Source organism: Peromyscus californicus, unplaced genomic scaffold (assembly GCF_007827085.1).
Source record: "Peromyscus californicus insignis strain IS unplaced genomic scaffold, ASM782708v3 Scaffold_18__1_contigs__length_77618521, whole genome shotgun sequence".
Classification (NCBI taxonomy): Eukaryota; Metazoa; Chordata; class Mammalia; order Rodentia; family Cricetidae; genus Peromyscus; species Peromyscus californicus.
In genome coordinates, this window is record NW_026294480.1 from 14,512,232 (window position 1) to 14,532,605 (window position 20,374).

Genomic DNA, 20,374 nt, shown 5'->3' on the forward strand with positions numbered 1-20,374 from the left:
CATTTATTCTTTTATGTGTATTTCTTTATTTTTGAATGGATACATTATCATTAATATACACTGTTATTATTACTGCTGCAATGTGATGATAGAAGATTGAATTTTGATGTGTAAAAATGTATCATCCAAAAGTTGTCTAAATTTGATACTTAAACCCTTGAGATTTTATTTGTATGTTCCCATCACAACTTGTTTACACTTAATGTTGAAATAACAGCTTTCATTTTTTTCTTTCATTGTTAAAGAAAGAATATGCATCACAAGGGAACACCGCCTTTCTTTCTGATTCTTGCTGTTGACTTTTGTTTTCTTTGTAGTTTACATTTTTGTTTGTTTTGATTATTTTTGGTTAAGTATTGTAAGGTTAAACTTGTAGAGTATTTTATTTATAGATTCCAGAAATGAGCCTAAGCTCATGGAAGACAATAAGGGAAGCTTTAAGAAGTACATTAGCTTTAGGCGTGTCTGGATCCAGGAGTGCAAATGTCTCTACTGTCTCATTCCTATCAGTACTATATGCTGAGCTGCACTGTTGTGTGCTAGTGATGCTTATTAGCAATGCATAGTTCCACTGTCCATGCTGCAGACCGAGAGAAAATCTACTATGTAGAGTATATTTGATATTTACCTTTAAACTGTTTGATATGAATACAGTTAGATATTCTAGTATATGTTTTCTTTATTGGCTATTATTCATCTATGGCCTCACTCCACCTGCTTTCCTTTTCTTTCTTCCACATGAGTCTTTCTTGCTTCAGTTTAATGCCCTAATATAGTGGATGTAGATGAGGAGTTCTTTGTATAATCAATTGATATTCAATTAACTTGTAATAGTTGCCTTATTAATTCTAGAGCAGTAATTTGACTCTCCTTCCTGGATCACTGGTGTTTTCCTTTATTATCTGTTTGGGAGAGTGAGTCACGGGCACTTGCTACTGAGTGGGGATTCATGTTTAGTTTTGTTTCTCTGTCCTTTTTAGTACAATGATGAGTATATTGCATTAGTATCAAGTGTTCTTAATCATTCTTTGATAACTTGTAGATGATTAATAATTGGTGGACAGAGAGATTTTATTCATTTACCCAGGCACACAACAAAAGAAAGTTGCTCAAGGTGTTGGATTTCTGTTTCTGTTGAAGAACTGCTCCAAGTGAAACTAAAGAGCATGTAACGACCCCACTGGCAAGATTAGAGGAGAGAAGAAAAACCTATTGTCCTGGGTGGTTAACTCCACGCTTAAGAAAGAGTAACGAACTGGATGGAGCGAACCTTGGCCTGGGATGATCTCCATTTGCATCTTGGTTCTGTAAAGCCCAGATAGGTTAACTGGGAGGCAGAGAGTATAGAATGACCTGTGATTTACATCTGTACATGCTGGTTAAGAACTCCAGATACCAGAACACAGTATTTATAACACTGTATGCCAAACTAACCCTCCAACTTCCTGTACTTGTGAGTGGAAAAAGACAGAAAAGGCCATACTAGTCACTGATATAATTGATAACTACTAATTTCTCAGTGGTTGCTTGCTATAAAATGTACAACAGGGCCAGAATCTTTAGCATATGTTATTCACACTGTAATTTTGCTTTATTTCCATCAAGAGGATTCTTTTTTCCCAGTGCATATTTTTGCAACAGTTGTAGCCATATACTTACCTATCGTTACTTAAAAATCCTAATATTATTAATATCACAGATTTATAATAACAGAAAAGCTAGAGGTAAAGTAAATATGTACCGTGATAAAAGGATGTGCCACACTCCTAATGATATTGGTTATGAAAGCAACATCATTTATTTCCAATTCTTTTATATCTAGCTAAGTCTATCCCTGTATTTCTCTTGGTACAAATGAAGCAAGTGTCATAAGGCATGTTTTTAAAAAATAGACATAATGTTTTTAAGGATTTGATTATTTTCTTAGGAGAAAATACTATAAAGGTAATTAGTAGGAAAAATTCACACTTATTAATAAGAAAATATTATTCAGGACCTATTTGTTTGCAAGTGACATTAGCAAGTGTAGAAAGGTAAAGGGGAGACCCCTTAGAAGCAAACTGCCATGGCTTTCTCAACAACAGTAGACTCTGGACACCTTGATGGCTAGAATCAGGGGCTCAGGTGCCACCAAGGTGTTTTGATTCTGTTTCTTTCTAAGACTCAGCAGTCAACCACATTTCTTTCTACAACTGGTCAACTTACCCATCCACTGTTGGGGAACATCACCCTCCAAACTTCCAGGTCACTTACCCAATATTGCAGATTTTTGTTCCAATTAGGAAGGCCCTCGAGAACTATTTTAATCCTGGCCTGCTGTGCATCTGTCTACACTGACAAGGTGGAGAACCTCCTATCTCTGAGCTGAGATGTAGGAGGCCAGTGATCCTATTAGTCCATTTGGGGAGAAGACAGAAATCAGCCAAGCTAGATATCTTTTTAGATTGATGTCCACGTGTGATCATTACCTGGTTACTTGTAGACCTGTCAGCAATATGCGGGGCTACTGGCTTTTGCCACCCCTCACCTGCATTGACTTTTGGAATTTCTCCTTTTCAGCATTTGCTGCGTGGTATAGGTCATCAGCAGACTCACCATAGAAAGCCTCCCCCGGCCTCTCCGTATTTCTACAAAAACCTGCCATTCCTTCCACCCCTTGGCCTGCAGCTGACACTTTGTTCACAATATTGTGACTTTACAGTGGATATCTGCTTTGGGTTTTTGTTTTTTATTTTTTAATTCCATGAACTTAGAAAGACATTCTTTTCACTTGCATTCTTCATATACATGTAAACAAAATGTTCCTTTGGGTTCAAACAATCAGAGCTTCAATTTTAAACAACTGCGGGAAAATCTAGTAGTGGGGATTCAAGAAAAACTTCTGTGTCTCCCTCCTTCCTCTCTCTCTCTCTCTCTTTTTTTTTAAAAGACTTTTTATTTAATTTGTATAAAGTACTCTGCCTGCGTGTCATAAGAGGGCACCAGATCTCATTATAGACAGTCATGAGCCACCATGTGGCTGCTGGGAATTGAACTCAGGACCTCTGGAAGAACAGCTAGTGCTCTTCACCTCTGAGCCATCTCTCCGGCCCCGTCCCCCCTCTTTCCTTCTCTCTCCCCACCTCTCTCTCCCTATTTCCTATTCCCAAAGCTGACTGTCTCTCAGGAACAGCATCTTTTTTTTTTTTAGAAAGATTTTTTTAATGACTTATTTATTTGCATTGGTGCATTTGTGTAAGGGTGTTGGATCCCCTGGAATTGAAATTACAGACAGTTGTGAGCTGCCATGTGGGCTAGAGAGATGGCTCAGCGGTTAGGAACAGTATCTTAAAAGTACTTAGCAGCTCCCTTTAGTTTAGGACCATGACACTGCTGTGTAAGACATGTCTTTTACATTATCTCAAGAGGGAGAGCTTGTGTTTTTAAGGGCAGGGAGATTTTATCTTGAATAATCTCCCTGCCTGACATGTCCTTGGTCCTTTAGCATTTATGTCTTAACAAAGGAAATTAGTAGACATACATTGTTACTACTTTGGATCATAGTTGAGGTACTGACTTTCTTATACCATATATAGATTTTTTTGAATGTGGGTCCATAGTTAACTTAATGAATATTGTAAGGGAATAAGGCTAGGGTTCTGCTTCATAATTTTACATATATACATATATGTATATATATGTATGAATGTATATAGTCAGGCACTGTATTTTGAAATACTTTTATAGAAAGGTTTCTAGGATAGCACAGAATGTCCCCGTGCATGCCCCATCTATTTTTCTACCTCCTTACTTCTTGGCATCTGGCACAACCAAGTGCCTGCCGCTGCTGCACAGTGACGGTGGAACTCAGACTATACTGAGGTCCCATCAGCTCTTCTCCACTTTCCCTTTGTTGTCCTGGGATCCCACCAGACTGTCTTGTTGTAGAATGTCACGTCTCCTTGGACTCCTCTGGTTGGTGACAATTTTCTTGGTCTTTTCAGTTCTCCATTATTTTGCCAGGCATTGCATGGACTGTTCCTTTTTGGTTCGTTTGATGGTTCTGTCATGACTGGATTGCTTTGGTGTCGAACCATGCAGAGACAGTGCACCCATCTCCTCACCTGTGTGCCGTCCTCTCTGTGTTACTTCCTGCCCATGAGGCTACCCTGGATCACAGGGTCAATGAACCTGCTTCCCCTTGACTGTATTTCCTTCCTTTGGGAATGACCCTCTAAGTCCAGCTGATTTTCAAGATTAAGCTCAACTTCCTGCTAATTTGGAATTCAAAATTATGTTTTGGTGATGTTTGCAATATAAAGGGCAAGTATCCGATGCCATGTTGACTCTTGACTCTTTTGTCTAAAATACCCAAGAATATTGACCTATGCATGATTATGGCAGAACCAGAGAGAAATTTGCACACCCCTTTGAATGTGTTCTCTTCTTCAGATGAGGCAAAGCTGAATACTAAATAAGGAGCATGATGCATTCGCTGATTTTAAAACTGAGGTTAGGATATGAACAGCACCGTTTAACTTTCCATGATACGTCTTTCCTTTAACTTTGCCCCATGTACCCAGTCAATGGCCAGCTAAGAAATAGGTTCCTTTCATAATCTGTATGCCTGCCTCCACCCTTGGATCTTAACATCGGTCCTGACTGCATACTCAAATGTTGAGACCCTAATCATGACTTCAGAACGTGACCTGATTTGTAAATAGTCTTTGTAGGTCAATTAAGATGAGGCCATTAAAGTAATTCCAACTTCTATAAGGTCAGTGTCATTATAAAAAGAATTTGGTTGCAGAGATGTGTATACAGTAAGAACATTTCTTAAAGTTGGAACTAGTTGGAAATGATGCTTCCTCATGCCAAGGAAGATAGGTTTGGGGAACACTATCTTACAGCCCTGACTCAGAGGAACCACTTGGCCAACACCCTAATTTGGACATCAAACCTCTAGAACTGAATAAGGTTAAGTTCCTGATGCTTATGGCCTGTAGTAGGAATCTTAACAGGTCTCACTAGTTCCTCAGCTGATCCTGTTTCCTCAGACTGGAAGCCTCTGAGTCCTCATCCAGAATGAATCTCAGCTGAACTGCTGCTGAAAAGCCTGAAAGCTTAACCAGCCAAATGCTTCTAGTTTCTGGTCTTCACACCTTATATATCTTTCTGTTTTTGCCATCACTCCCTGGGATTAAAGGCTCACTTCTTGGGATTAAAGGTGTGTGTCACCATGCCTGGCTGTTTCCAATGTGGCCTTGAATTTACAGAGATACAGAGATCCAGAGGGATTTCTACCTCTGGAATGCTAGGATTAAAGGTGTGAGTACCACCATTTTCTAGCCTTTGTATCTAGTGGCTGTTCTATCTCTGACCCCAGATAAGTTTATTAGGGTGCACAATATTTTGGGGAACACAATACCACCACGTATGGCCCCTTAGTTGTGTTATTTCGTGAAGGCATGATTAGTAAGAAACCAGAAAAGCAGTCTACTGAAGTTGGTTTGAGCAACCCAACTTTTGTGTTATGAAGCCTATGTGGTTGTGGGGCTTGTCTATCCCTGGGCTCTAGAAGGAATCTGCAAGTTCCCATTAACAGTAAATCTTTCACCTCCAGATATTTTTATGAGTTCATTCAGAACTTCCCATGGTGTGGCTTATATTGGAGTGAGTACTATTTTGAAGTATAGAAAGGCTTTGGTCTCCCCCAATCCCCTCCAATGCTAGACCTTCTATTCTTATTCTTATTCTTATTCTTATTATTTGGTTTTTTTGAGACAGGATTTCTCTGTGTTGTTTTATTCCCTGTCCTGGATCTCGCTCTGTAGACCAGGCTGCCCTCGAATGCACAGAGATCCTCCTGGCTCTGCCTCCCAAGTGCTGGGGTTAAAGGTATGCGCTGCCACCACCTGGATATTATTATTATTTTTTAATGTATGATGCTACTGTGCCCTTAGTCATTGCTGGTTTTGAGAATCAAATTCCTGACTGGTTTCTGATGGTTAGTCATATCCCTCTGCTTTCAGATTTGGTCAGAAGTGACAGAAATTGAGTTTTCCTTTCTGATAAAGTAGCATTACTTCCTGGAGTGGAGGGAAATGTAGCTGTTTCTTTGCAGTTGAGTACCTTTGCCATCTGAGTCAAGCCTATGCCATTCTGTACTCTCCTGAGCTGCATTAACTGTGGACCACCTCTGGCTTGGGAGGTGAGACTGTGGATACAGCTCTGTCTGGTTCCGAATGGCCTTTGGTAAGGGTCTCTCAATTCCTTTTGAGGCCAGAATGTGCTTAGCTTCTCTGGAGAGATTGTTAAGTCTCGGTCTTCATAGTGAGATAGAAAGTCGCAGTGATTAAATTCAGTAAAGGAAGTAGAGGAATTTGAACATTAATTCCTTAAAAGGTACTGTCACTCACTAGCACTTCTCTAGAAGTGTTCTCCTTCTTACACATGCATAGTAAGAACCTAGAGAATTACGGCTGACTGAGTAACACTGCGTGGCTTGAGTGTCCACAGGAACTAAATCGTGGAGATCGTGAATGACTCACGGATGCCCTTCTCTTCAGATTCCCTGAAGGTCAATTCAAATGTGAAACAGCCAACACTCAGCAGGAAGGTAGTTTGAATACTTACATAGGCAAGCCAAATCGCACCATTTCTGTGTGTCTTTCACCAGACTGGTCCAAACACCCTTTTGGTGGCTTGTAGGTGAAACAGGCGGTTATTCTTTTAAAGGAAGAAATAGAAGAGGGTGGCAATGCCTTCCATTGTGAATGGAATAATCTGGTCTCGTCCTGAGCTGAGAGCATATAACAAGGGAGAATTCTGGACACATCACTGCTTAATTGAAGGCTACCAGAAAGGAGACTGGATATAAGTTTCAGGTTTTGCAGCATGTATTCTGATGAGCCACTGATTATGTTCACATCAGTTTCATATTTAAAGCAAACATTCTTAATTACTTTAGTTTTTTTTTAATCTTACTAACATTAGTGGACTTTAAAGTAACTGTAGAGTATCACCTAGAGGGTGGTAATAACAATCTCCTAAGCAAGTTTCCAAACCTTAAGTTGAGAGTAGATAAGGAAAGGCAAAAGGAATCAGATTGAAAAAATAATTCCAAGTAAAATCACAGAGCACATAAATACTGGTAATCTAAATACTTCCAAGTCATGCAACTGCCACTTCTCAGAGCAGAAACAAGGGTACCAGCCAGATCCAGCCCGAGAGCAGAGGCCACGGAAGTCCACAGAAAGCAGCTCAGAGGAGCGGAAAGAAGCAAAATAAGATAAATCAGTGGAAAGACACAGGAGTGGCGACCAAATGTCTCCAAATGACGATTACAATGGATTCAGGCTGCTCATGACGGGCAGGTGGTGATGGAGGAGTTGTTGTTGGGTCTGGGTAGAGGAAAATTGGAATGCCTTTGGTGTGTAGAAGTGTGGGATTCTGCAGGCCTTGGCTAATCTTACTCCAGTGTGAAAGGCAGTGTTCAGAATTATGGTCATCAGCCAGCAAGAAACATCTGAATTATGCCTGCATATGCCACTAAATGGAATGGAAGTTTATAGTACATGGGATATTTCAGATAAAGTCAAGGCTTAATGAGTTAAACTCTGTGATCTGTGAAAGGGCTATCTGAGCCAATTATTTCTTGGAATATTGGAGAGTTGGTTTGAAAGATTCTATTGTACCTCACAATTGAGATGAAAATGCTGCATTTAAGTTTTATAGAGAAAGGAGCCATCGCCTTGGAGTGATTGCCTATGGAAAAAAAAGATTAAAAATAAATATGATTCACATTCAAATTCACACACCCACATTATGCACATACCCTCACCTATACACCAGTTCACACTCACACACACACAATTCACACATTTTGTTTTTGTTTTGTTTTGTTTTTATTTTTGTTCTTCGAGACAGGGTTTTTCTGTGTAACAGTCTTGGCTGTCCTGGAACTAGCTTTGTAGACCAGGCTGGCCTTGAACTCACAGAGATCTACCTGTCTCTCCTTCCAAGTGCTGAGATTAAAGGCGTGTACCACCACTGCCCAGCTCCAACTCTCACATTTATGTTCCATGTGCATTTACAAACCCAGCCCATGTGCACACACACACACACACACATGCATATATATATGTATGTGTGTGTGTGTGTCTGTGTATGCTTCTTTACACACAGCCACACAAGCAATGCTTTCCTGTTTTAATGTTTCTTCTTTGTGTGTGTATGTGTGTGTGTGTGTGTGTGTGTAGGTTATAATATAGACAATTGAATCGAGCCTTGCACAAGCGCTCTACCACTGAGCTATATTATCGGCTCTTATTCTTACCTCACTTATCTATTTATAGGAAGAGCTGTGAAAAGATCTGGCTACTCTTCCTGTTTCAACATTGCTAAGCATAAAGTCTACCCAGAAGGTGGAAGTGCGGCAAGAGAAAAACCAGTTTTCAGAATGATCTTTTTTTTTTTTTTTTTTTTTTGTCAGCGGAAGGCAGGCTTTAAGACAGCTATTCTATCTGATATGTGTCACTGAGTGAGTGACTCATCCTCTCCCCCCCTCCCACTTCAAGTTGCCTTAAAGCACACATTTCTAGAGCTTTCTGTGTTCATGCATTATTGACAAGAAATCCCCTGCTCCAGTCCCATGAGGTGCTGTCTGAAGTCTGTGGTGAGCCGGTACTTCAGCAAGGGGACTCGGAGAGCAAGCCTGCTAGTCACCACGCCAGCTGTCGGAACAGCTGCCTCCCTACCCGCTTATATACTAATGGTCACTGACAAGGCTTATTAGGCCAGGAAGTGTGGATTCTGGGGCACTGCAGCACTGACCTTCTCCCCCTGAAGGGGAAATTCCTGAGTCTCAGGAGGTGATTTTGAAGGAGGAGAAGGGTCAGTTGGAAGGGAAGAAGCCCCTTGCTATGGGACTGGATGGAAATCACCTTGGTGATTCACAGCATGCTTTATTTGCCTTCCCACTTTGGAAATACATGGTTCCAAGGCACATGCCTGTGATGGCCCAGACGGGGAAGCGACATGCTAACATTCACGCAGTAAACACGTAAAGAAACAAGAAGCCTGGTGCCTGGAGTTTGGAGGGAGTGTTGTGTTTGCTTCTTGACGTTTGGTGACTTGCTTGTGTGAGCTTTCACCCAAGGGTCGAGAGACCAAAGTGCTTCCTGTGGTACCAGCTGCCCACTGGGCTCCAGGCACTGCGGGAGGAGATGTTTTGCGAGAGAGTAGATAATTTCTGTGGAAATTTCTTTGTAGATTTTGCCATAAGTTGTAGAAGAAAAATGAGGTTATTTTTCTCTACTTTGTTCCCGAAAGGGTTAAAGTGGGCCAAAGGTGGATGTGGTTTTGAAAGCATTTTCCCACTTTGAGCAATTGAGAGTGAAGACCTGTAAGCTTTATCTGCTTTGTCCTGGGCTTTTGGACCTTGGTGCGAGGAAAAGCAAAGCCCTGGCTTTTGTGACTGAGCAGGACAGTGTGAGAGATTTAGAGATTTGGGTCAGGAAGGGCCCTTGGGACCATTTGCGCACCACAGTTTTTCCTGTTGACCTTGAAGAATCTGAGTCCTCCAGGTCTCTGAGTCATGGTCATCTGCTTCAGTGAGTCATCGAGGTCAGAGTTCTTGGCTGAAGAGGTGAGTGTTGAGGTCAGGGGAGAAGTCATGTGATCTCGGGGGTCAGTGGTGGTAGTCTTTGGAGGGGCTAAATGGAGACTAGGCTAGGCAGGTAGTCATAAATACTATCCAAGGAGTTTTTTTTGTAAGCTAAAACAAAACCTAGAGCTGAAGAACCCCTAGAAAAGTGGGTTTCAACCTGTGGGTAGAGACCGATTTGGGGATTGAAGGACTCTTTCACAGGGGTCAGATATCAGACATCTTGCATATCAGATATTTACATTATGATTTATAACAGTAGCAAAATTACAGTTATGAAGTAGCAATGAGATAATTTTATGGTTGGGGGTCACCACAGCATGAGGAACTGTATTAAAGGGTTGCAATGGAGGAAAGTCGAGAACCATCTTAAGCAGTCAGGATCTACAAGTGGCTTAGACTCATTTGATTTGGAAACATGAGCAAACATGATTTGAATTGATGAATTTGTGTGTTAAAGGATACAACTGAGCTGGGATTCTAGCTCAGTGCTTGCCTAACATTGACGAAGCCCTGGATATGACCCCTGCACCGTATAAATCTGGCATTATAACAACCAATCACCTATAATTCTAGAGTTTTGGAGGTGCAGAAAGCAGGATCAGAAGTTTCAAGGTCATCTTCAGCTACATATTGAGTTCAAGGCCAACCTGGGACACATGAAACTCTATCTTAAAAAAAAATTATCCAGCAAACCTATAATTCTGTAACTAAAGACTTTGAAACACCACAACCACTTATCTGTAACCACTCAAGTATCTTCTGTGTCTCACAGAGTTGACTTGAGACGGGAAGGTATGGACAAAGCATTCCAAGGCCATTTATGACCAAATCTCTCATTTTACCTTCAGGTTTAGAACCAGGATTGTGTCATTTTCCCCACAGGCTAGGGTGGATGCTCAGCTGAGCAGACCTGCCGTGACATCATCCTTACTCGCCAGGCCACTTAGGTTCTTCCTGGAAAAGACTCAGATTGTCATCTGTGCAGCAATTTTCTCAGCTCTTTCCTGGAGCTCTGGGGTGTGCTCACAGAGAACAGAGGGGTCTGACTGTCTCCTTCCCTGTACCAAAGTGCTCTGTTTCAAACTTTCTGTATTAGGGTTATAAGCAAGATTTCTTTTTGGAAAAACAAGGGGGCTCTGCTGATAAAGCATTTGAATAAACATATATGAATCTCTTCTTGTCATTTTACAAATGAATATAATGAGACCCAGGTCAGTCTGTTGATGATTGACATGAGGTTCCATACTAGATGATGCGCCTTTATCCCAGTGCTGATCTCTGATCTTGTGGTACTTGTGGTGCTTGAGGCAGAAGTTAAGACAAGAAGACCCATATGTCGTATGTCGAATGATCTGTGTCACATTACATTTGCTAATAGGGAAGCAATTACTCATTTTGGTCACTACAACTTAATTGTGGCATAGCAACATGTAGATTGAATAAAGTTAATGATATCTTTTTTTCTTACATGATTACTGTGTGATAAATCTAACGGTTGATTTTTTAAGCAGAACCAAACTCAAAATCTGTAAGTAACTGAGCTGATGCCTGAAGGTTGCAGAAGAAGCTCTATCTGCATTTTTCAGAAATCCCTTTAGAAATAGAAATTCTGCTTGTTGACCTTTAAAAAATATTAATATTTATTTTCTTTTTCCTTTCAGTTTGAAAGGCATCCATTCAATCTTTAAATATTCTTTAGGATTTCTGTGAGTCAATAGTGTTCTTCAGTAGAAATGTAATACAATCACTGTCTGGAGGTACACAGTAACACCTTATAGCATTAGGAAATCCACCAAAAATTTGTACAACATGGGAAAAGTTTAATGTTGGGACTATCATTTTCTGTTTTCTCTAGTGTCAGTTCTCAAAGAATTTCCAGAAAGCTCCCTCAGTGTTTTAGGTAGTAACAATAGCAGAGCTATAATATTGTCATAGCTGTGGTAGATAAAAATGTGAGAAAGATGTGTTCCTTGCTTTAAACATATTCTAAAATTTTATTTAAAAAAGATTTCTGATTCAGGCAGTAGAACAAAAATCAGATTAGGCAGGTGGTGGTAGGAAAGATGTTCAACAAACAAATACTTTTAGATCAATTTTGAGTGACTGGGGTGTAGTAAATAAAATGGAAAGAAAAAGACAAGGCAGTGTTGCTTCAGAAGATTCGAGCTGTGTTAGAAGCAGTCTTTCAGGATGTCTGAAGGGAGGGAAGTACATTTGTGCCCTTCCTGAAATGAGGGGAGGGAAGTGAGAAGCAGACACATGGCAGGGGATGTTGTGGTCTGAGATTAAAGATTAGGCCGGACAGTTAAATTTAGGGTAATTACTAAATACTCCTTAAGGGGCCTTGAGCGTTCTATGTAGTAGCAGACCCTGGTTACTTGGCATCTTTCTGTCTTTTCCGTGGTAAACAAAGGTGTTAGTAATATTTCTTTATCTGATAACATCTCTCATCACTGTATGTTTCTGCAATTTGTCCTCAAGTTAATAGTTCCGTATTTGTGATCTCATAGATATTGGCTCCTCTTTTGGGTACTTACTGAGTGCTGCTACAGTGTGCAAGATGTTGGTGCAAGCAGAAAAGTATAACCTGGCAAAAATGGTTTATCTTTTCTTAGTCCATTCACGTATCTATGTAGTCTCAGTAATATTTTTAAATGCTGTATTTGTATTTTTCCTTTAAGAGCCAATGAAAATATAGAAAGACCCATAACAATATCACGTTACAGTATTTTCATAGGTACATGTATCCAAGATGTGAATATATGAATGCATGGATGCTAAGGTGTGATCATCAATCCTTAATCATATCCACCATAGTCCAACCTATGCTTACATTTAATTTTTGAAATTCTCAGAATTCCTGAGACAGTTTAGAACCATATGCCCATTTTTTTTTCAGCAATGGTGTTCTAAGTCAATATGTTGTTTTGTCTCCTTTGTTAATCTTTCTTCCATGTATTTCTTACGTTTTGGAAAAAAAATCTAAGGATTTATATTTCCTCATCTTTCTGTTTCCCATTTCTTGATTTATTTTTCTTACAGTGGTCTGTTCAGGGATACAGGCAGCATTGGAGACACATGCCTTTAATCTCAATACCAACCATAGAAGACCTGGAGGTCTGTACAGACAGGCAGTGACAAGGCGGTCATGTGGTTGGGTTTACAACCAAAGAGAAGGCAGAACCGAAAGTCTTTATAAAGACTTTAACACAGGATGTAGCTCTCTTTCGGAGAGGTAGGACCACCGCAGGAGGAAGGGTAAGGTTTTAGCTCTTAGCTCTGACCTCTTGGCTTTCTTCTTTGCATTGGTTCTGTGTTTCTTATTTAACAAGACGGGTGGTTACATCTACAGTGGTCTATACATTCAGTCCAGGCAAATCTCTGGGTAACCACTAAATACCTCCATGACACACTTTTTAAAAAAAAATAATGTTCTCGAAAAACCAAAAAAAAAAATAATGTGCATGTTTATTCATTAGACATTGTTCAATGTATGTATCAAATTTCTGTTCACCTGAAAAGTACAATTTATCCAAAAGTAAGTAGGCAACAAAACAGCAAAATACCTCTGTATTATGAGATCAGAGTTTTTCTTTTTTTCTATCCTTTTTTTTTCAAGACAGGGTTTCTCTGTGTTGCCCTGGCTGTCCTAGAACTTGCTCTGTTGACCAGGCTGGCCTTGAACTCATGGAGATTGTGAGTTCACCACCTGCCTCTGCCTCTTGAGTGCAGGGATTAAATGTGTGTGCACCACCATTGCCCAGCAAGAGTTTTCCTTATATAGCCTTTAAAAATGACATCTGTGCCAAGGAAATATTAATATGACCAATATTACACCTTGCTTTGTACACACATTCTCTATAAATGTTCATTATATGTTGACTTTTAAGGGAACATACTCCTCTTTCAAGTAACTTTGAAGTATAACTTTTTTAGGCCTCACTTTTGTTGTTTATAAATGCTGTTCTTTGACAATTCATACATGTGTCAACCTGACATAAACCTGAAGTCACCTGGGAAGAGGGAACATACATCAACTGAAGAATTGCCCAGCACTGGTTGGCTTTTGACAGTGGCTTGGTTGCTAATATATGCAGGAGGGCCTAGCCCACTGTTGGAAGTACTAACCCTAGGCTTTGCCTGGGCTGCAGAAGAAATGTAGCTGAGCAAGCTGGAGGGAGCAATCCAGTAAATATTCCTCAGTACTTTCTGTTTGAGGCTGTGGCCTTGACCTTCTGACTTCACTTCTCTCAATGATGAACTATAACCTGTCATCTGAAATAAACCCATTTTTCCTCAGGCTGTTTTTGGTCATCTTGTTTATCAAAACAACCCAAACCCAACTAGAACATAATGGACTCTGGTTAACCTCCTTTCTCACCTTCAGTTACTTTCTTCCTACTCCTGCGGGCCTTGCTTCTTTCCTACAACCTCATTTTTATGTTCATGGCAAAAAGGTCCTACAGCATTTCACTATCACTGTCTGTGTGACCAGGGCTTTTGCACTATCCATTAGAGTTCCGTGGGCTCACCAGTAGATATACAACTGAATACTCTGCCTCCCCATCTCCCAGAATCTGATAGCTGCCAGTAGTTCAGTAGTAATTGATAGGGCCCTGGAAGCCCCTACATCGTTCATAGATAACTATTAGGTAGGCCTTCCTTGTGTCGTTCCTGTTCAAGCAAGTGCACCTGCTGTGAGCTCGTGATCACATTGGCTGAGTTGTGCTAAGATAGACTTTGTAAGACTTTTCCCTGTCATCTGACTCATAAATTCTTTCCAACCTCTCTTTTGCAATGTTTCCTAAACCTTAAGCTTGTGATATAAGTGTCTTCTGTCAGGTTGGGCCCTTATTCTCAGCATCTTGTGCAACCATGTATCTGCCTGTGCATTCACTTCCATTCACTGTTTCCCTGGTTAATGTTGAGAACAGACTTTACGTGTGGGTGTAAACATAGATATGTAGGAGACAGTTTGATGCTGTATCAATTTAGCTCAGTGGCAACAGCAAGTTCCCACGTTGGTTCCAAGATCTCCTCAGTAATAGGTATTTGACTGGGTTTGCTGCGCTAGCAATGTATTCCTTCTTGTGGAATGAGCCTGTGGGTTACGGCTGTAACAGTTGTGCCGCTATCGCACCAATCGGCCCATTTTTCCTGGCGCGTTGGTCTTGTAGGTCACAGCGTTCACAGCTGGGGAAGACCATTGGCACCTTTGTCCCTCTAGCAGCCTGCCTAGTACCAGCCAGCACCGTGAAAGCTAGCCACCCGGGAGGAAGAGTGCAGTTCAGTTCCTACTTAATTTCTCTTCCGTATTTTGTTTTCATGAAGATGGTAATTCTCTTCATCTCCAGCAGAAACCAAATTTATTTGCTACTTACTGTACCAATAATTTTCATAAATTTCTTCCATTGCAGGGAACAGCCTAATGTGAAATGAAGAAAGTTTCATTACAAATTGCTTTTATAAAATGGACTGTATTTCCTCTGACAATTTTTTCTTCAAATATTCTTATTTATTCTTTGAAACTTTCATACATGGATGCAATGCTTCTTAATCATATTCATCTATGTTCTTCCACTTCAACTTCCCCAAAATCCCTCTGACACACCTACTTTCCAACTTCATGTGCTGTTTGCTTTCCTTCCTTCCTTCCTTCCTTCCTTCCTTCTGTCTTTCCTTCTTTCTCTCCTTTTAAGTTTAACCCACTGAGCACAAGTAGTGCTATTCACATGTGCATGGGTATGGGGTCTAACATTGCTGCCTGGGCAACCTGCCAGTGGCCACACACCCAAGAGAATTCATAACTAACACTAAATCTGGCCCCAAATCCACAGAGGTCTTAAGCCCTAGAAAGAACCCACTGTAGTTGTTTTGCTAGATGATCATGTTGTCAAACTGCCTTCTAAATATTTATACATAGGTTTGTGCTGCTCTCATCTTAGGTCAGGGAAGCTTCTTTTCGGGGGGCAGTGGTTAACGCACAGAACCGTTACTGATCAGAGTGTTAAGGACAAGGGATGGTTGGGTGTTCATCTACAGATGGGACAGTACCAAGCCTGAATCTCCTCCTACTGAGTGTGTTTTAAGTCCACCTAGGTAGCTGGTGATTGCCACTAAGGGATAAGTGGCACTAATACACCCTTGGGAGATATCTTCCCCAGGCTGGTCATTGGGGAAGTTCATAGGCATGAGGTAGGACTATTGGTTTATGTGTATGGCTGTCTGTGCATCACTTGCATGCCTGGTACCCACAGAGGCCAGATGAGGGCACTGGATTCCTTGGAACAGGAGTTATATATAGACAGTTGTAAATCCCCATGTGGGTGATGGGAACTGAATCTAGGTCATCTGAAAGAGTAGCTCATGTCTTAACCACTGAACTGTTTCTCAAGCCTTACATTTCCCACACTGATCTGATCTTATTGAAGACCCTGTGTCTCTTTGTACTTACTACATTCTGTTTGACCAATTCATGTTGAATTTTTCTTGATACTGAGTGAATGTATCAAATATATATTTTCCTCACTTTGACTTGATTTTCATCCAGACACTGAATAGCAATGTTTCCTTCCCGATCCTTACAAAGCATTGTATTCATAATTCTTCTATACTTCACAATCTTGTTGAATAAAAGGGCTTTCTGAAATAGGACACAATTGCTTGTCAATATCTGATTTTTTTTCTTGGTGTTTGTGTGTGTTTGAGTATGCATATGTGATGTGATTTTTGTGCCTGTGTATGTACAACATATGCATGTGTGCTTGTAGAGGCCAGAGGATGATGTTGGGTGTCTTCTTCTATTTCTTCTATTTTATTTTTTTGAGCTAAAATCTCTCAGTGAACCTGAAACCTGCTCTTTGACTAGATTGGCTGGCCAGCATGTTCCGAGGATCTTCCAGCTTCTGTTCCTTAATATTGGGGTTACAGGCACATACAACCGCTCCTGGATTTTATGTGGGAACTGAGAATCTGAACTCAGGTCCTCTTTCTTTCCCCCCATTTTTTTTCCATGTGGTTGTTTTTTTGAGACACGGTTTCTCTGTGTAGCCCTGGCTGTCCTGGAACTCACTTTGTAGACCAAGCGGGCCTCGAACCCAGAGGTCCACTTGTCTCTGTCTCCTGGGTTCTGAGATTAAAGGCTTGAGCCGCCACTATCCAGCTGGTCCTCTTGCTTCCATAGCAAGCTCCTCTATCTGCCAAGTTATCTCCCTAGCATCAGCATCCGATTTTTTAAATGCTGTGGTGGTTACACAAATCTTCAATTATTTCTCTGTATTGTAAACATTTAATAAGCACTACTTACAGAAGAACAGATCAGTCTGGAAAGGTGACAGAATCATTCCATTGATAGAAATACAGTATTCAGGGTTTTTTTTTGTGAGAGAAGACAGGGCCTGAGGGTGCTCACAATTCCTGCTCACTTTGTCTTAGCTGCTGAGGGCTTGGAATTTACTCTGACTCTTTAGTAAAGCTTTTCATACAAAAGAAATTTCATATGAATTTGAATTTAGTGATCCTTGACATCCAGCTTATTTTTCTAATATATAGAATGTCTGAGCACAAATTGCACGTTGAATAAAACCCACAATTAGACACTACATTTCAGCCTGACTTTATATATAAGGAAGTGGTTATGCATACTATTTTTCTTCAATTGGAAGTGGTGCTAGTGTATCATTTTTTTTGTTGGTTTATATCTTTTCTAGTATCAAGGGTTATAGATAAATATGAAGATATTTGCCACACACGCAACTGAAATCTAATCATAGAATTATTTATGTTTTTAAAGAAACCACCGAAAATCTTCAGCAAGAAGATTTGGCCCATTCACAGCAAGGCAGAAAGGATCTCAGCGCTGAAAGGGGGATGTGGACATAAGATCCCACCCCTAAGCAAGAAGTTATCTTCAATTGATAATCACTTGCAAAGGAAAAATGAGTGTTCTCCAGTGGACTACACTTAAGGGCAGGCCCAATGTCCAACGGTAAAAGGCCAATACAAAACGAACTCAATGGTAATTTTGGAGATTTTTTTTTGTCTCATATTGTTTGTTTGGGCATTTAAAAAATTTTTTTTAACCTTACTGGTCTTTTGCTTATAGATTATGGTTCTGATTTTGAGTATCTATGGTTTTTTTTTGTGTGTATATGTATATTAGTATGCATGTACATGCATGTGTGGGTATGTACATGTGTGAGTACGAATGTGTGTTTGTGTGTATGTATTTGTGTATGAGTGTGGGTGTGAGTGGTGTGTATGAGTATGTGTACGTGTGTGTATGTATGCATAAATGTGGTTGTGTGTGTGATACATGCTTGTGTGTGTGCTTGTATTTCTTGTACTTTTTCTTTGTTTTTTAAAAATTCTGTTTTGCTTTTTGCCTGTCTGGCCTACCCTGATAATCAGATCGGTGTATACCCTAACTGTCATCATAGAGCCTTCATCCAGTAACTGATGGAAGCAAATGCAGAGATCCACAGCCAAGCACCAGGTCAAGCTCCAGGAGTCCAGTTGAAGAGAGGGAAGATTGACTCTATGAGCAAGAGGGACCAAGATCATGATGGGGAAATCTACAGAGACAACTGAACCAAGCTCATAGGAACTCACCAACTTTAGACCATCAGTTGTGGAACCTGCGTGGGACTGGACTAGGCCTTCTGCATATGTGAGACAGTTGTGTAGCTTGGTCTGTTTGAGGGGCACCTGGCAGTGTGATCAGGATCTATCCCCGGTGCATGAGCTGCCTTTCTGGGGCCTATTACCTATGGTGGGAAGCCTTGATCAGCCTTGATGCAGGGAGGAGGGGCTTGGTCCTGCCTCAACTGAACGTACGAGGCTCTGCTGACTCCCCATGGGAGCACTTACCCTTTTGGAGGAGAGGATTGGGGTGTGGTGTGGTGGGGTGTGGTGGGGTGGGTGGGGCTTGGGGGCGAGTGGGAGGAGGGATGAGAGCAGATCTATGGTTGGCATGTAAAATGAATAAAAAATTTCTTAAATTAAAAAAAGGAAAAATGCTCATAGAGTTGAATGTATGGAGAGTTGGGGAAGATCTGGGAGGAGCTGAAGAAGGGAAACCATGATCAAAATACATGAAAAAAAATTTTGATAAAAAGAGCTTATGGCCCAAACTGGGGACTACAGTGAGTCCCCTAAGAAGACAGAATACGGAAAGAACAAGGAGCCTCTGGGTATGCTGTAAACAGGAACAATTTATTAGAGGAAAATGATCTTAGGTCAGTGGGACCTTGACCCCTAGGCAATCAGATCTATCAATATATTGAAAGACAGAATGTATCCAATGGATGAGGTGATTGAGAAGATAGACAAGAGTAAAAAGAGGGGACATGGAGACCTTTCTGCTGTTCAACGAGGACTTGTGTGGAGGAGCTGATGATCTCAACATGGCCCAGGCTTATAAAGGCAGGCATGTTACTGCTGTCATTATGCTGGTTAGCCTCTCACGTATATCGGCCTTTGTCTATGGCAAGTACTTCACAGTATGTTTATTACCCATAAGAACTTAAGAGTGTAGGCACTAATAACACCTCCATTTCATATACAAGGAAATTAAAGTTGAAGGACGTCAGTTGCTTGTCTAGAATTTACAACTAGTAAATGTGGGTATTGAGACTTGAACTTTTTTTCTTTTTCTCTCTCTCTCCCCTCTTTCTCCATCTCTCTCTTTCTTTCTTTTGATGTTCAGTTTTTTTCCCCAATTGCTTTGGCTACTGAGGGCTTGTTAAGTTGGCTCTCATCTTTTCAGCGTCACCGTTGTGTGCTTGTTCCATCCTTACTCTCTGAGCTTTCCTGCTTCAGTTTGAGAATCAGCCATATCTCCAAGAAGGTCTGGTGTTTCCCAGTGGAGAATCTTAGAGACCAGAGCCTTGGTGTCAAGTGTGTGCCTCTTAGTTTAAATAATAGGCAGTGCCTAAAGGTCAAGATACTGATTATCCTTGGAGGGGTAGGGGTCGCTGGGAAGAGTCTACAAGGGGCTGAAGAGCATTTGATTTCTTTCGTCATACCAGTCCTCAGTTGCCTGGCTTTCTTCATTTTGTGACAATTCATGTGCCAGTACACTTAAGATACACACGCTTTATGAATTCCTGCTGTATTTCAATTATTGTTTCCAGGAAAATAAAGGAAAAACCAACAGTCAGTGTTCATACTCGTAGGGTGGCCAAGCTCTGAAGTCTGAATCTTTGATTTCAAATAATATGCCAGCTGTTCAGCACTGCCATCAAGAAGCCACTTAGGGGTTTAATTTATAAAATCGGGGTAAGGTTATTTCCTACCTCTGATGACCATTGGGAGCAGTTAATATGTCCTCCTGAGACACAAATACGTACACATGCCTATATGTGCACACATCCAGTTGGTTCTCACTATTGAGAGTTTCTGTCAATTTTCCTACTTGTTCATGTTTATTTGACATGTAGAAATCAATACTCATGTCACTTTCATGGTCACTGTGGACATGCACCATCGGTGAACATTTGGAACTGCCTGTTGTCTCTGCTCCAGGTGGAGTTCAGCTTCCCTATTGTAAACATATGTCCCTTCTCAATATGTTTAATTATATTGTCCACAGTTTTGTGTTTTTTTGGTTATGATTTCACCGTTTACAATGATCTTTCTACATGTAGTGGTAAAGCCTTGTCTAGTGTTCCTAAACGCATGATGCAGATGATGTGTCTCTTACAGAGGAAGCATACTGGAGATGAA

General features: G+C 40.7%; 1 long non-coding RNA gene across 3 annotated transcripts in view; it reads left to right on the top strand.

The window, feature by feature from the left end:
* LOC128113401 (uncharacterized) overlaps positions 1-18,536 on the top strand; it is a 51,265-nt gene extending 32,729 nt beyond the window's left edge. For 2 of the 3 annotated variants that reach the window (XR_008219437.1, XR_008219439.1), the window contains exons 6-8: positions 12,692-12,907; positions 17,442-17,666; positions 18,088-18,536. This is a non-coding gene — a long non-coding RNA (uncharacterized LOC128113401). The remainder of the gene's footprint in view (positions 1-12,691; positions 12,908-17,441; positions 17,667-18,087) is intronic. The other variant, XR_008219438.1, reaches the window with a different exon arrangement.
* The last annotated feature ends 1,838 nt before the right edge of the window (positions 18,537-20,374 follow it).